The sequence below is a fragment of the Zea mays genome, chromosome 4 (assembly GCF_902167145.1).
Source record: "Zea mays cultivar B73 chromosome 4, Zm-B73-REFERENCE-NAM-5.0, whole genome shotgun sequence".
NCBI lineage: Eukaryota > Viridiplantae > Streptophyta > Magnoliopsida > Poales > Poaceae > Zea > Zea mays.
The window spans coordinates 200,859,101-200,876,439 of NC_050099.1; positions in this window are offsets into that span (position 1 = coordinate 200,859,101).

A 17,339-nucleotide genomic window follows, 5' to 3' on the forward strand; every position below is an offset into this window, starting at 1 on the left:
AACGACAACCCTCCGCCCGCACTGGCCAAGGCCACCACGACCAGGCGACGAACCATTGGGTTTTAATTACTGATTAGATATGTGTTGTGCGTTTTTACGAGTGCAAATTAGATTAGGTGTGAGATATGAATTATCAGTCACGGGCAAGGCAAGAGCGGAGTCTAAGCTATAAATATAATTATTGTTTATTTCTAAACACTAAAATATATGTGGTATGATGGTTAGCTCTAAATTTCTAAAGTAGGGGGTGTGAATTCAAGTCCTTACTCTACACTGTTTTTTGCGCACGGGTGTTAGGCGTGGTACAGGCCCAGAGTGTCAGCGTGTATAGGATAAAGCCGTGTAGCACCTGTGGGGAACAGATATCCCCCGGGTCCACTAAAAGAATAAAAGACCTCACGAAAGGCCCAAGGGCCCAATAAATCGTAAGGTCATTCTTTCGTGGGCCTGAGGAGAGACAACCAGCAAAGCAGATCGACATGGGGCCGGATTGGTGCAAACCCGGACGGCCCGCAACGTCGAGCGAGTGACCACAACAGAGATCCGACTTTCCCGCGCTGGAGCCCCCATGCAACGGAACCATGCGAGGATAAGTCGGCAGAACTACCGGGAGATAAACTCAAACAGTTCACTATCTTTTAGCTGCACGTTGTTATCATATCCATGTGTATTGCCCCACGGTCGAGTATATAAGGCCTAGTGAACTGTAGGTGTCCACACCGTGCACCATACCCCGTCCCTCTCCCTAGCGACCTGACATGGTTGTCGCGCCGCGATCGTCGCCCGTGCCTCCCCACTGGAAGGAAACCCTCAATCGATACCCGCGCCTTTCATCCACACCTCACCGCTAGAAGGTGCAATGCCCTCTCCTCACAACCCCTGCCTGTCGCGTGTGCCCGCGACGAATGCCCCTTCCCGTCGCGGGACGTTGTGCCCGTCCCGCTCGTCCCCACCACGTCCGCTGATGCCATCCATCAACGTTGCACGTCCTCCTTGCGTTCGTGCACCCTCAGACTCGCCTCTACACCCGCATGTCTCCGACGCGCTACCTCCCCCTCTGCATCCCCCTCGTCTCGGCTCCGCCCCCACCATCGCGCTCGAGGAAGACCTAGATTGAGAAGACGTCGGCGAAGGCAGCGGTGACGTCGCCGTAGTAGTCATAGGCAAGGAGCTGCGTCAAGGTGAAGGACAGATCCAACCACGAGAGGTCCATCGCCGTTGCACCGCCGGTGAGGCCGCTTACCACCCGCAAGCACCAACGCTGGTTCGGACCGTCGCCCCGCGCCCTGGAGCAAGCAGGGGGACGAACCCCATGACGGCGGTGCTCGACCTGCGTCCTATCCTACCCTACATTCATCTTTGTGCCTTGGTATTTTTAAAATTTTAAATATGCATTGTTTTGTATTTCAAGGGAGATATATTGTTGTGAAACCTCATGTTCAAGATGTTCACTGAGTTCTATAATTTAATGGAGGTATGCATGGCTTGCTGAATTTGGTCTAACATATGTCTCATCTATTATGTCTTCTTTTACACTTGTGTCCTGCGAAATTAGCTTATTTTATAGATTATCTAATAATATACAAGTAGAGTGCCTTCCTATTGTCTACCTACCTGAGATCAAGCAAGAGAATGCCCTTCGTTTTACGGAGGATGCAAGTATTTTCAACTCAAATAAATTACTCATCTAACATCCTATGTGTTTCACTATTGGTGTCATAGTATGTTCTCCCTACAACGTTTTATTATTGCAGACCAACTATGCTATGTGTTGGGGACCTTCGGCATCCGAAGGTCCTCAAAAACAGGATTTAACAGTATTTCTGTAGTACAATATGTGAACAGGTACCCTCAGACTAAAATCGGCATTGCAGCAGACCGGGATAATACGAAGCTTGATACAGAGCCGAAGGTGTTGAGCAGGAAAGCTTCGGTGTAACAGCAGAGAGTGGAACCGACTTAAAGATGAAAAGGCTATTCAGACCTTAATAGATTACTATAGAGTTATTGTCAGATGTAAAGGGCATGAATGTAATTTTGTAAGGGCTGTGTCCCGTGTCTATAAATAGGTGAACAGTATCCCCGTACTGTTCACGCTGACTTGGCATTCGCTTTTTGCGTTACGCTTGTACTATCATTTCCTTCCGGTTGAAGGTACACTTATAGTTCAATAATATTTTTGTTTATGTTCAATAATAATAATAAATGATTGTTCATGTGTTCTTTTACATTCTTTATATTTTATCCCTCGTCATTGTTTGATGAATTTACGAAGGTATGTCCTTCATAACCTTCGTCCGCAAGTCATTATATCCTAAGGGAAATAATGCTTCGGGGGACGAAGGGCCTTAACGATTAACATTTTCTATGTTGCCTTGTTCTTAACTCATAGCATTTGAGAACAAGTCCCCAACATTGGCGCCCACCTCCGGTGAACTCACTTCCATTTCTTGAGCTTTTTCAACACCTTCGGAAGGCATCACCTTCGTCATGCCACCGAAGAAGACTTCAGCACCAGGGGCTGGCACGCTACAGCCGTTGGACCCCAATCAAGACGTCCTTTCTCTTAGAGAGGCACGAAGCCAGAAGAGGAAGGCTACCAGTCCAACACCTCCGGAGGATGATCTAGATCAGGAGATTCAAAATCTGGAAATCCTTCAGCAACAGGTTCAACGCAAGAAGGAGAAGATGGCCAGGCTAGTCGAACTGCAGAGGCAGATAGACGAAGCCTCTGAAGAAGTTCGCCATCTTGCTCAGGATGAGCAACACCGAAGGCCTCAGCATCAAGATCTTCATCAGGAGGGTTTTCCCAACGAAGATGACTGGTATGACAATTTCCATCATGGGAATTTTGTTTTTGATGATGCTTCTCCCCTGTCCGCTGAGCTGCAGGCTACACCTTGGCCCCCGTCCTACAAGCCGCCTCAGCTCCCCGTGTTTGATGGCCACTCAGACCCGAAGCAGTTTTTGATGAGCTACGAAGCAACAGTGTCTTCGTATGGTGGCAATGCTTCAGTCATGGCCAAATCTTTCGTTATGGCTGTCAGAAGCGTTGCTCAAACCTGGTATTCCTCCCTTCGACCAGGAACAATCACCTCATGGCAGAAGCTGAAGGACTTGCTGTTAACTAGCTTTCAAGGGTTTCAGACGAAGCCGGTCACTGCTCAGGCTCTTTTCCAATGCACTCAGGACCATGAAGAGTACCTTCAGGCATATGTCCGAAGGTTTCTACGATTGAGAGCACAGGCGCCAACAGTGCCCAATGAGATTGTCATTGAGGCTATGATCAAGGGGCTTCGGCCAGGGCCGTCAGCACAGTATTTTGCCAGGAAGCCACCACAAACGCTGGAAAAGCTGCTCCAGAAGATGGATGAATACATTCGAGCTGACAATGATTTTCGTCAAAGAAGGGAGGAGGCTTTTAGGTTTTCTGAAATGACCAGGGGCTTCGGAGGAAGGTTTTACCCGAGGCATGTCAGGTCAATTCACAATTCCACTCAGAATGATGATAAAGGGAGTCAGCAACAAAGGCCACAATACTCCTCACAGGCTTCAGGGCAACAACAAAGTTCCTTCCGACCTCCAGCTCCAAGAGGCAGAGGAGCCAGGGGCTTCGGAGGAAGATTTGGCGATCAACCGAGAAGAATCTTTTGCTTATTCTGCGGTGAAAACAAAGGCCATACTACCAGGATGTGCCATGTCACTATTCAGAAGCAAAAGGAAATAGCTGAAGCAGCAGCACAACAAGCTCAGCCGAAGCAGGTCATGCATACAGCTTCGTATCATTCACCCTACATCCCAGAGTATGTGGGCAACCATCCTGCAGTCTCTGTTGCTTCGGCAAGTCAGCCTCAAGCTTCCTGGCAACAGCCTCCGCCTCCACCCCCGTTGCAGCAAGGCCAGCAGCCAGAAGGGAGCCAATATGCTCCGCATCAAAGGGACTTCAGAGAACAGTCCGAAGCTCGCACGGTCAACAGCACTGTGCCAGAATCAAAGCACATATATTGACAAATATCCTACCCTAATAGCAGTCTTTTTCATTCAGTTTTATTTTCTGTAATAAAGGACATTGTTTAGATTTCATGTAATTAGTTTCGGTGATTCCTACAAAAAATATGTTTTCTTCACAGGCTTATGATAATAAAAAGGACCTTCGGACTATCGAAAATTTTTCGAAGCAACAAAAAGACGTTCTAAGGAACGCAGAGTAAGTTTAATGAAGTCACAAAAAGTCGTTCCGAAGGGAGCGCAGTGTAAGTTTTCTGCTCCAAAGTCGTTCCAAAAGGAATGCAGAGCATACAGCGAAAAGTCAACGCTGATACCGCCTAAGTAAAAGGCGAAGAAGCTCCAAAGACGTTCTTAAGGGAATGCAGAGCTTACAGCGAAAAGTCAACACTGATTCCGCTGAAGTAAAAGGCGAAGAAGCTCCTAAGGGAGGCTTATAGCAAAAAGTTAACGTTGGTTCGCAAAAAGAGTATGTGTTTCATCGCGCAGATATGCGTGTACCTTCGGAATATCACCTTACATAGCATAACATCATCACATCATCTTTGCATAACATAAGCATCATACATCATACTGCATGTGGCATAAGAAAGAAATATGATACCAATCTTCGGGAAAACGCTTTGAAAGAGGGGCAAATCATGCCAAGTCACAAGGAGAAACAATATTGATTTCTGAAGTATAGCCTTGAGGAATGTTTCTACGAAGCTTCAAAACTTTCCAGGATACCTCGGATATTGTTGTGATAAGTGGTAATTTCTCTTCACGAAGCATGAAAAGAAGGGAAGGTGTTTTTTCGTCAAAGACTCAAAAAAGGTACGTATGTAAGGTTTCATGCATCGTAAAGAATTGAACCATAAAGAAAAATAAAACAAATATATTACATACAGGATTACAAGATATTACACATGTTACATTTAAAATGTTTTTACAAATAGCATCTAGTCTTCCCTAAGTACCACTTCTGCAGCTTCGTTCAACAGTCGATCGACAACTTCATCCATAATATCTTCGGCCATCTTTTTAATTTCGTCGTCCTCCTTCGGCTGAGGGCCCGAAGGCGCTTTAGTCGGATCTGAAGCAGGACACGGCTACATTACTATTACAAATCACAAACAGATCTTAAAAGCCTAAACATTACAACACGGTAAAAACTATTATTTAGTACCTAATTGACCTTCGGCTTCTGCGCTCTTGACAGCAGCCTCAGCTACTTCTCTTGCATCGTGAATGCCCTTTTCACTTCTTCGAATAATTTCTCCGGCCATTTCTCGGCCACCATTATCCCAGATATCGGTAAAAAACTTTCCACCAATTATGCTAGCTTCGGCCGAAGGATCTTTTGTATCTTCAAAGGACAAAGCAGCTTCGGACTGTGCTAAAGTTTTTACATGTTCGCAGCCCTTCTTCTCTAAAATGGTGGCAATTCCTCTGGCGCCAGAGAAGGCACATATATCTCCTCGGCTGTTTAAAATTTCTTCGAAGGCTTCAGCTTCGTGGTCAATCCATTCAATGACACCTTCGGGATTGCTCCTCGAAAAGTTTTCCTCACTCGAGAATGCGCCAACCTTGGCGAAGCTAGCCTTTAATTTTTTAACACAATCTATAGATTTATTGTAGCATCTCTTTTTGGATGAACGAAGCTCTTCAACAGTCACTTCTAGGTGATCTGCCCATTGATCGCTGAGTTCACGCTTTGTTTCTTCAAGTATACGTTCTTCTTTGGCTCTGGCCAGTTGTTTCCGAAGGTCTTCAATTTCGCGTTTCTGAGCTTCAGCTTGACTTTTAAAAGCAGCTTCGTCCTCCCTTATTTTATCTATCAATGAGTATAATATTTTGTCTTTTTCGAGACCTTCGTTCCTCAGTTCAATTACTTCGGAACGAAGGTTGCTCAGGGCTATAGTACAACCTTCGTCTTCAGCATCTTTCTGTGCTCTGAGGGCGTTGCTGAGTATCAGGCCCTGCAAACAGGAACATGTCTGTGTCAATAGTTTTAAACAAACGAAAAATTTTGAACTCGACAAAAAATACAAGAATTCCATTTGTCGCACCTTTAAACTGTTGTAAGCTAGGCTGTCAGCCAGATCATTCTTTGACAGCACCGAAAGTCCGTCTTCTAAAGTTGGGAATCCGAAGCTTCTGCTCATCTCCCGACAGACAGAAATTTCCTTGTTGTCGGGGAGACAATACAAGAAATCTTCTTCTCCACTACCATTAAATATCAACGCCCCTTTCGGATATTTCAACTTTTGGGCATAGTGCTGGGCCTCTTGTTCTTCTTTTTCTGATAATTTTTTCCCCGAAGCATGACGAAAAATATAATCACGAATTTTGGGGGATGCTTCGGGGGTAACAACACCAGTTTCTTCAACAAAGGTTGGCTTTGTTATTTTTTCTGCCTCACTTTCCAAGGCTTTTGCCTCTGTGGGCTTTGAGGGCCCAGCTTCGGTTTCAATTTCCTGTTCTGGAGCTGTAGAACCAGAAATTTCAGCTGTTGTTTCAGAAGCAACAGCAGCCTTCTTCGGAGGTGTGCTTGAAGATTTGATTGTTTCCAGCACATCTAGCACATTGGCCATCCTTTTTCTTTTCGGAGTCATGGCTGGCACTTTTTGATTCTTTACTGTCTCGATGTTTGCTGCAGGACTCAAAACTCCGGATGTTTTGGAGCCCTCAGTAGCTTCTTTTATCTCTTCAATTTTTTCTGTGGATGGCGCTTCGGCTTTCTCTTTTGTTGCTGACAACAAAATGTTTGATTGTTCCGATTCTATCTTTGATGGCACTTCGGCCGTTTCTGCGATCTCTGGCAACAAGGCTGACTCGGTTGGTTTCTCAGCTTCGGTGGCCGAAGAAGTTTTTCCGGTAAACTCAGGCACCGAAGCTGGTTCAATGTAACGCGGCCGATGCGTAAGAACCTTTATCTTTTTCCTTTTCGGTTCTGGCTCGCTAGGAGCAGCTGCAGCTTCTTCTTTTGCAGAGGTTGTGTTTTTTCTCTTCTGCCTTCGAATGGGATAGCAGTAGTGAGGGTAGACAAACCCGATGGCATCAAATACCCGATTCAGCCTTTTCTTTTTTCGGCCTCCGAAGGCTGCCGACATTGCAGTATCTTCGGCCTTCGAGTAGGCCCCAAGCAACTCATCACTTAAATTGTCAATGCTTTTCAACCACTCATCATCTGGCTCAATAAATTTATCTCCAAATTTAAAAGTGTACTTAAACCTGATAAGTCCACCTTCGTCGGCCTCTTTAATTGTTTCTTGTGGCATTTCCCATTTCTCTGCAAGCGGCCACACCCTGAAGGCAATATGCTCTTGTACTAAGTCCCTTGTTCCTATAAAAGAGCAGACAACGCCGAAGGCTCTTTGGCACTCTTCGGCGGCTTCATTCATCTCAACCTTCGGCCTCCGAAGGCCGAAGCTTTGCCAAATAGGACGCATGATTATACCTTTGATGTCTTCCCGTGCTTTCAGATCATTTTTTACATAAAACCATTCTGTCATCCAGCCGCTAGGCCACCTCTTCCGAAAAGTTGGCACGGGGCAGCTTGATCCAGACCGAGAAACAAAGCTGTAGCAGCCAAAGTTATTGTGATACTGTTCCTTACCCCAAGGTATTGTCTCGTATGATAATTCGTGAATATTGCAGAAGCTTTTTGCATCAGGCTTCAGACCCTGGCTTCGCACGGCCCACACGAAGATATTCAGCCTTATGATTGCCTCGGGGGTAAGTTGGTGAAGATAGACTTCAAAAATCTTCAGCACTTCCACGACGAAGCTGCTCAAGGGCAATCGCAGCCCAGCCTTCAAAAAGCTTCGGAACACCACGACTTCATTTTCTTCGGGGTCTGGGCAAGTCTTCTCCCCTTCGTCGGCCCTCACAACGGACAGATCCCGGAAATACCTTCCTCTCATATTAACAAGATGATTCTCTTTGATAGTTGATTTACCATAAACTGAATGGCTTGGTCGCCAGGGGCGATCTTTGGAGTCTTCGCCACCGCTGTCCACATCATAACTTTCACTGTCACCAGTATCTTCAGACAGCCCTTCCAGAATTTCCCTGGTGATCTTTTCCGTGTTGGTCTTCGACATTGCTATAAGAAACCCTAAGTTCTTCTCTTCATCAAGACTCAGCTTCATCTCAGCAGCAGCCTTCTTAGCAGCTTCAGACATCTTCGGAAACACTAAAAAACTGTTTTCAAAGCCGAAGCTTCAAAGCTAAAAGCTTAGCAGATCACAGTGCACAAGAGCTAAAAAATGAGTGAGCAGGAGTGGTTGGCCAGAAAGCGTGCAAAATAAGCTTGCGGTATGGCCGTATTTATACGCTTGATGCGTTGAAAGTTGAAAGACCCCACTTGTCATTGAGTGTTGCTATTCTAGCAAAGGGAAGGTGTTTTTTCGGACCTTCGGCATAAAGCCTTCGTTCATATCGCAATCTGAATTTATTATTTCAAACAAATTAATATTGCGAGGGGCTACTGTTGGGGACCTTCGGCATCCGAAGGTCCTCAAAAACAGGATTTAACAGTATTTCTGTAGTACAATATGTGAACAGGTACCCTCAGACTAAAATCGGCATTGCAGCAGACCGGGATAATACGAAGCTTGATACAGAGCCGAAGGTGTTGAGCAGGAAAGCTTCGGTGTAACAGCAGAGAGTGGAACCGACTTAAAGATGAAAAGGCTATTCAGACCTCAATAGATTACTATAGAGTTATTGTCAGATGTAAAGGGCATGAATGTAATTTTGTAAGGGCTGTGTCCCGTGTCTATAAATAGGTGAACAGTATCCCCGTACTGTTCACGCTGACTTGGCATTCGCTTTTTGCGTTACGCTTGTACTATCATTTCCTTCCGGTTGAAGGTACACTTATAGTTTAATAATATTTTTGTTTATGTTCAATAATAATAATAAATGATTGTTCATGTGTTCTTTTACATTCTTTATGTTTTATCCCTCGTCATTGTTTGATGAATTTACGAAGGTATGTCCTTCATAACCTTCGTCCGCAAGTCATTATATCCTAAGGGAAATAATGCTTCGGGGGACGAAGGGCCTTAACGATTAACATTTTCTATGTTGCCTTGTTCTTAACTCATAGCATTTGAGAACAAGTCCCCAACACTATGGCACATGCCCTCACTGTCTTCCTGACTTCCTATTCATACGTAAAGTCATAAGTATAGCACGAGCACTAGAAGCTGGAAAGGTAAAATAGGTCAGTTATGCATAACTATGGATTCCCAAACAGTTGCCTCGACCCTTTTTACTAGACCAACCACCATTCCTCTAAAAGAAAATATACCTCTAATAAGCAGAGTTTTTTATTTGCAGGTAAACTGCTCAAATTACATGGTACAAATGGCTTAGGTTAAAGATGTAGATTTTTTGTTTGAACTATTTTGTTTACATGTGTTTTGCAATGAAAAATACACTATTTTCTACAAGGAATATTGAAGGTGTTCGGACCAACAGTCCTAACCAACTAGTAAAATGATGACGCGTGTCTAGAATCTAGATGGTGTGTGAGTTGACATAAGCGATTTATCCTAGTTTGGACAATGCAAGGCCCTACTTCCAGCTGAGGGGGGATGAAGCTTATATTACTCGTACCGATATGCCTGCAGTAGGGATTACAAGCACAATGGGAGAGTGGAAGTCCCCAAGTCCCTAGAGCTGATTGAGACAAGTGCCAATACCGAAAGACTGGAGGAAAACTACCAAGTGTCCGCCTACCCCTTGGAGGAGCTAAGACTGCCATATTTATACATCTAGGAGATGTACGCTGTTTGAGTCGGGGGCCGTTGTGTTCCTAGGGGAGATGTCTTGGCGTCCTGTGGGTGACATGACCATGCGCTGCGTAGTTGACTTGAGCTTGTTGTTTTCATGCTGAGAGCCGAGGCCGATGCTGAGGGGTCGGCCATACGCCCGAGCCCCCAGGGGAGGGGATGCCCATACCGTAGTTGTTGTAACAGGGCTTCGGTATGGGTAAAAAGCCTGCTTACGGGAAGCGTCAGCGTCCCTATGCTGGATGACGTTGGGAGTCCTTCGCTGCGGACATCGAGGCCAGAGCCTCGCTCGGGCGAGGCAGAAGTCTTCTCGAGGCGATTTTCAAGCTTTCCCTGACGTTTGCCATAGCTGGCGAAATGGTCACCTGCGGGATTCGCGGTGGAGCAGGTAGCCGAGGCCGAGCTCGGGCGAGGCGGAGACAACACCCGAGGGTGAGCTCAACGTCGGTCGAGATGGAGATTGCGCCCGAGGGAGAGCCCAACGTCAGGTGAGGCGGAATTCTGCGCCCGAGGGCCAGTCTGCTTTTTCGTCGTATTAGGTGTCCCATCGGGGGATGGCAGGCGGCGTGCGTGCACAATGGTGCAAGCGTAATCATGTTGTTGCACTTGGACGCGATTGTTGTCTTGTTGCCACTATGCTCATGTGCCTCCGCGTGGGACAGGTGTGCACATTAAACGCGAGTGTCCCCCGCTGGCCTTCAGGTGTGCCTTATCCTCTTTGCCCGAGACTGGCTCGGGCAAGACGGATGGAGCGATGGTAGGACAAGGTGACTTCGGGCAAGGAGGAGATGGGAGGCATGAGATGTGAGAGGCTCGAGCGAGACAGAGACTTGCCTGAGGTAGAGGACCCTTGGGGAGGGTTCTCTGTCATGGCGGCGTTCATGGGGAAGACCCCTATGGTGGGCCTCGGGTGAGGAGGCAGTTTGGCCTCTTACCTTTGGGGACTATGTCTGGGCCATTAAATTTTTCTAAGCACATTTTTAGAGGTGTAATCCGGATACCCCTAATTCTCACACCCGACAAATATGTTTACAACACCGATCAACTTGAAACCAAAACCAAAGAAAAATCACGGGTGGGCTGGGTGATTTGCAATGCCTCAAAGGTTATCATCGATCAGGCCTACAGGAGGTTTCTGATGTCCAGTTTCATGACATCAGGCATCTCCTCATCTTAAAACTCTTCCCTGGCAACAAAGCACAAATGAGTGTTGCAATATGGATGCACACAAATATGGTAAAAGTCAAAATCTAGAGGTTTCTAGATACTAGATGCGCTAGATCAAGTTACTCTTTGTGCTAGGGAACCTCTTGGTGGTTGTGGTATGGTTTGCAGAATTTCGTTTTCAAGAATTTTCCTAGACAGTGTCAAGGGCACTGGTTCCTAGGGAGGAGAGCAACGAGGACACACAGAGCCGACCATGCCTGGGAAGTTGCTACAACAGGTGGATTATTGATTGGAAGTTTTAGGTACAAAAGTTCTTGAAAGGGAATTAGGCTTACACCTAGTCCCTAATTAATTTTGGTGGTTGAATTGCCCAACACAAATAATTGGACTAACTAGTTTGCCCAAGTGTATAGATTATACATGTGTAAAAGGTTCACACTCAGCCAATAAAAAGACCAAGTTTTGGATTCAACAAAGGAGCAAAGAGGCAACCGAAGGCACCTCTGGTCTGGAGGCACCGGACAGTCTGGTGTACACCGGACAGTGTCCGGTGCGCCACCGGACAGTGTCCGGTGCACCAGAGGACTTCAACTCGAACTCGCCACCTTCGGGAATTTCTCAGGCCGGCGCGCTATAATTCACCGGACTGTCCGGTGTACACCGGACAGTGTCCGGTGCGCCAAGGAAGAACGGCCTCAGGAACTCGCCAGCTTCGGGAATCTCCAACGGCTAGTCCGCTATAATTCACCGGACATGTCCGGTGTGCACCGGACTGTCCGGTGCAATTCTGGAGCAACGGCTATTCGGCGCCAACGGCTACCTGCGACGCAATTAATGCGCGCTCTGCGCGCGCAGAAGTCAGGCGCGCCCATACTGGCACACCGGACAAGGAACAGTGCATGTCCGGTGTGCACCGGACATCCAGGCGGGGCCACAAGTCAGAAGCTCCAACGGTTAGAATCCAACGGCAGTGATGACGTGGCGGGGGCACCGGACATGTCCGGTGTGCACCGGACTGTCCGGTGCGCCATCGAACAGGCAGCCTCCCAACGGCCATTTTTGGTGGTTGGGGCTATAAATACCCCAACCACCCCACCATTCATTGAATCCAAGTTTTCCACTTCCCAACTACTACAAGAGCTCTAGCATTCAATTCTAGACACACCAAAGAGATCAAATCCTCTCCAAATTCCACACAACGCCATAGTGACTAGAGAGAGTGATTTGCTTGTGTTCTTTCGAGCTCTTGCACTTGGATTGCTTTCCTCTTTCTTGATTCTTTCATTGCGATCAAACTCACTTGTAATTGAGGCAAGAGACACCAAACTTGTGGTGGTCCTTGTGGGAACTTTGTGTTCCAAGTGATTGAGAAGAGAAAGCTCACTCGGTCCGTGGGATCGTTTGAGACAGGGAAGGGTTGAAAGAGACCCGGCCTTTGTGGCCTCCTCAACGGGGAGTAGGTTTGCAAGAACCGAACCTCGGTAAAACAAATCCGCGTGTCACACTCTTCATTCGCTTGCGATTTGTTTTTCCACCCTCTCTCGCGGACTCGTTTCTTTATTACTAACGCTAACCCGGCTTGTAGTTGTGTTTATATTTGTAAATTTCAGTTTCGCCCTATTCACCCCCCCTCTAGGCGACTATCAATTGGTATCAGAGCCCGGTGCTTCATTAGAGCCTAACCGCTCGAAGTAATGTCGGGAGATCACGCCAAGAAGGAGATGGAGACCGGCGAAAAGCCCACTACAAGCCACGGGAGCACTTCATCGGAAGAGTCCCGAACCAAAAGGAGGGAGAAGAAGAAGAGCTCCTCCAACAAAGGGAAGGAGAAGAAATCTTCTTCTCACCACAAAGAGAAGAAGGAAAAATCTTCTTCCCACAAGCCGCATCGGAGTGGGGACAAGCAAAAGAGGATGAGGAAAGTGGTCTACTACGAGACCGACACTTCATCAACATCGACCTCCGACTCCGATGCGCCCTCCGTAACTTCTAAACGCCAAGGGCGTAAGAAGTTTAGTAAGATCCCCCTACACTACCCTCGCATTTCTAAACATGCACCTTTGCTTTCCGTCCCATTAGGCAAACCACCAACTTTTGATGGTGAAGATTATGCTAGGTGGAGTGACTTAATGCGATTTCATCTAACCTCACTCCACAAAAGTATATGGGATGTTGTTGAGTTTGGTGCATAGGTACCGTCGGTAGGGGATAAGGATTATGATGAGGATGAGGTGGCCCAAATCGAGCACTTCAACTCTCAAGCAACAACGATACTCCTCGCCTCTTTAAGTAGAGAGGAGTATAACAAAGTGCAAGGGTTGAAGAGCGCCAAGGAGGTTTGGGATGTGCTCAAAACCGCGCACGAGGGAGATGAGCTCACAAAAATCACCAAGCGGGAAACGATCGAGGGGGAGCTCGGTCGGTTCCAGCTTCGCAAAGGGGAAGAGCCACAACACATGTACAACCGGCTCAAGACCTTGGTGAACCAAGTGCGCAACCTCGGGAGCAAGAAGTGGGACGACCACGAAATGGTTAAGGTTATTCTAAGATCTCTCATTTTCCTTAACCCCACTCAAGTTCAATTAATTCGTGGTAATCCTAGATATACTAAAATGACCCCCGAGGAAGTTATCGGGAATTTTGTAAGTTTTGAGTGCATGATCGAAGGCTCGAGGAAGATCAACGAGCTTGATGATCCATCCACATCCGAAGCTCAACCCGTCGCATTCAAGGCGACGGAGGAAAAGAAGGAGGAGGCTACACCAAGTCGACAACCAATAGACGCCTCCAAGCTCGACAATGAGGAAATGGCGCTCGTCATCAAGAGCTTCCGCCAAATCCTCAAGCAAAGGAGAGGGAAAGACTACAAGTCCCGCTCCAAGAAGGTTTGCTACAAGTGTGGTAAGCCCGGTCACTTTATTGCTAAATGTCCATTATCAAGTGATAGTGACAGGGGCGACGACAAGAAGGAGAAGAAGAGGTACTACAAGAAGAAGGGCGGCGATGCCCATGTTTGTCAGGAGTGGGATTCCGACGAAAGCTCAAGCGACTCCTCCGACGACGAGGACGCCGCCAACATCGCCGTCACCAAGGGACTTCTCTTCCTCAACGTCGGCCACAAGTGCCTCATGGCAAAGGACGGCAAACGGAAGAAGGTTAAATCTAACTCCTCCACTAAATATGAGTCTTCTAGTGATGATAATGCTAGTGATGAGGAGGATAATTTGCGTATTCTCTTTGCCAACCTCAACATGCAACAAAAAGAAAAACTTAATGAATTGATTAGTGCTATTCATGAAAAGGATGACCTTTTGGACACTCAAGAGGAATTCCTTATTAAAGAAAATAAGAAGCATGTTAAGGTTAAAAATGCTTATGCTCTAGAAATTGAGAAATGTCAAAAATTGTCTAGTGAGCTAAGCACTTGCCATGAAATAATAGACAACCTTAGAAATGAAAATGCTAATTTGTTAGCTAAGGTTGATTCTCATGTTTGCAATGTTTCAATTCCCAACCCTAGAGATAATAATGATTTTCTTGCTAGGATTGAAGAATTGAACATTTCTCTTGCTAGCCTTAGAAATGAAAATGAAAACTTGCTTGCTAAGGCTAAAGATTTTGATGTTTGCAAAGTTACAATTTCCGATCTTAGAGATAAAAATGATATTCTACATGCTAAGATTGTTGAACTTAATTCTTGCAAACCATCTACATCTACCATTGAGCATGTCACTATTTGCACTAGATGTAGAGATGTTGATATTAATGCTATTCATGATCACATGGTTTTAATTAAACAACAAAATGATCATATAGCAAAATTAGATGCTAAAATTGCCGAGCATAACTTAGAGAATGAAAAATTTAAATTTGCTAGAAGTATGCTCTATAATGGGAGACGCCCTGGCATCAAGGATGGCGTTGGCTTCCAAAGGGGAGACAATGTCAAACTTAGTGCCCCTCCTAAAAGATTGTCTAATTTTGTAAAGGGCAAGGCTCCCATGCCTCAGGATAATGAGGGTTACATTTTATACCCTGCCGGTTATCCTGAGAGCAAAATTAGGAGAATTCATTCTAGGAAGTCTCACTCTGGCCCTAATCATGCATTTTTGTATAAGGGTGAGACATCTAGCTCTAGGCAACCAACCCGTGCTAAGTTGCCTAAAAGGAAAACTCCTAGTGCATCAAATGAGCATGACATTTCATTTAAGACTTTTGATGCATCTTATGTTTTGACTAACAAATCCGGCAAAGTAGTTGCCAAATATGTCGGGGGCAAACACAAGGGGTCAAAGACTTGTGTTTGGGTACCCAAAGTTCTTGTGTCTAATGCCAAAGGACCCAAAACCATTTGGGTACCTAAAGTCAAGAACTAAACTTGTTTTGTAGGTTTATGCATCCGGGGGCTCAAGTTGGATACTCGACAGCGGGTGCACAAACCACATGACAGGGGAGAAGAAAATGTTCTCCTCCTACGAGAAAAACCAAGATCCCCAACGAGCTATCACATTCGGGGATGGAAATCAAGGTTTGGTCAAAGGTCTTGGTAAAATTGCTATATCTCCTGACCATTCTATTTCCAATGTTTTTCTTGTATACTCATTAGATTACAATTTGCTTTCTGTATCTCAATTATGCAAAATGGGCTACAATTGTCTATTCACTGATATAGGTGTCACTTTCTTTAGAAGAAGTGATGATTCAATAGCATTTAAGGGTGGGTTAGAGGGTCAGCTATACTTAGTAGATTTTGATAGAGCTGAACTCGACACCTGCTTAATTGCTAAGACTAACATGGGTTGGCTCTGGCACCGCCGACTAGCCCATGTTGGGATGAAGAATCTTCACAAGCTTCTAAAGGGAGAACACATTTTAGGATTAACAAATGTTCATTTTGAGAAAGACAGGATTTGTAGCGCATGCCAGGCAGGAAAGCAAGTTGGTGCCCATCATCCACACAAGAACATCATGACGACCGACAGGCCGCTTGAGCTACTCCACATGGATCTATTCGGCCCGATTGCTTACATAAGCATCGGCGGGAGTAAGTATTGTCTTGTAATAGTGGATGATTATTCTCGCTTCACTTGGGTATTCTTTTTACAGGAAAAATCTCAAACCCAAGAGACCTTAAAGGGATTCTTGAGACGGGCTCAAAATGAGTTTGGCTTAAGGATCAAGAAAATTAGAAGCGACAACGGGACGAAGTTCAAGAATTCTCAAATCGAAGGCTTTCTTGAGGAGGAGGGCATCAAGCATGAGTTCTCTTCTCCCTACACGCCACAACAAAATGGTGTAGTGGAGAGGAAGAATCGAACTCTATTGGACATGGCAAGGACCATGCTTGATGAGTACAAGACTTCGGATCGGTTTTGGGCCGAGGCGGTCAACACCGCCTGCTACGCCATCAACCGATTATATCTACACCGAATCCTCAAGAAGACATCCTATGAACTCCTAACTGGTAAAAAGCCCAACATTTCATATTTTAGAGTCTTTGGTAGCAAATGCTTTATTCTTGTTAAAAGAGGTAGAAAATCTAAATTTGCTCCTAAGACTGTAGAAGGCTTTTTACTCGGTTATGACTCAAACACAAGGGCATATAGGGTCTTTAACAAGTCCACTGGACTAGTTGAAGTCTCATGTGACGTTGTGTTTGATGAAACTAACGGCTCTCAAGTAGAGCAAGTTGATCTTGATGAGATAGGTATTGAAGAGGCTCCGTACATCGCGCTAAAAAACATGTCCATTGGGGATGTGTGTCCTAAGAAATCCGAAGAGCCTCCAAATGCACAAGATCAACCATCCTCCTCCATGCAAGCATCTCCACCAACTCAAAATGAGGATGAGGCTCAAGTTGATGAAGTAGAAGATCAAGCAAATGAGCCACCTCAAGATGACGACAATGATCAAGGGGGAGATGCAAATAATCAAGACAAGGAGGATGAAGAACAAAGACCGCCACACCCAAGAGTCCACCAAGCAATTCAACGAGATCACCCCGTCGACACCATCCTCGGCGACATTCATAAGGGGGTAACTACTAGATCTCGTGTTGCACATTTTTGTGAGCATTACTCTTTTGTTTCCTCCATTGAGCCACACAGGGTAGAGGAAGCACTTCAAGATTCGGATTGGGTGGTGGCGATGCAAGAGGAGCTCAACAACTTCACTAGGAATGAGGTATGGCATTTAGTTCCACGTCCTAATCAAAATGTTGTAGGAACCAAATGGGTCTTCCGCAACAAGCAAGACGAGCATGGTGTGGTGACAAGGAACAAAGCTCGACTTGTGGCCAAAGGATACTCCCAAGTCGAAGGTTTGGATTTCGGTGAAACCTATGCACCCGTAGCTAGGCTTGAGTCAATTCGCATTTTATTG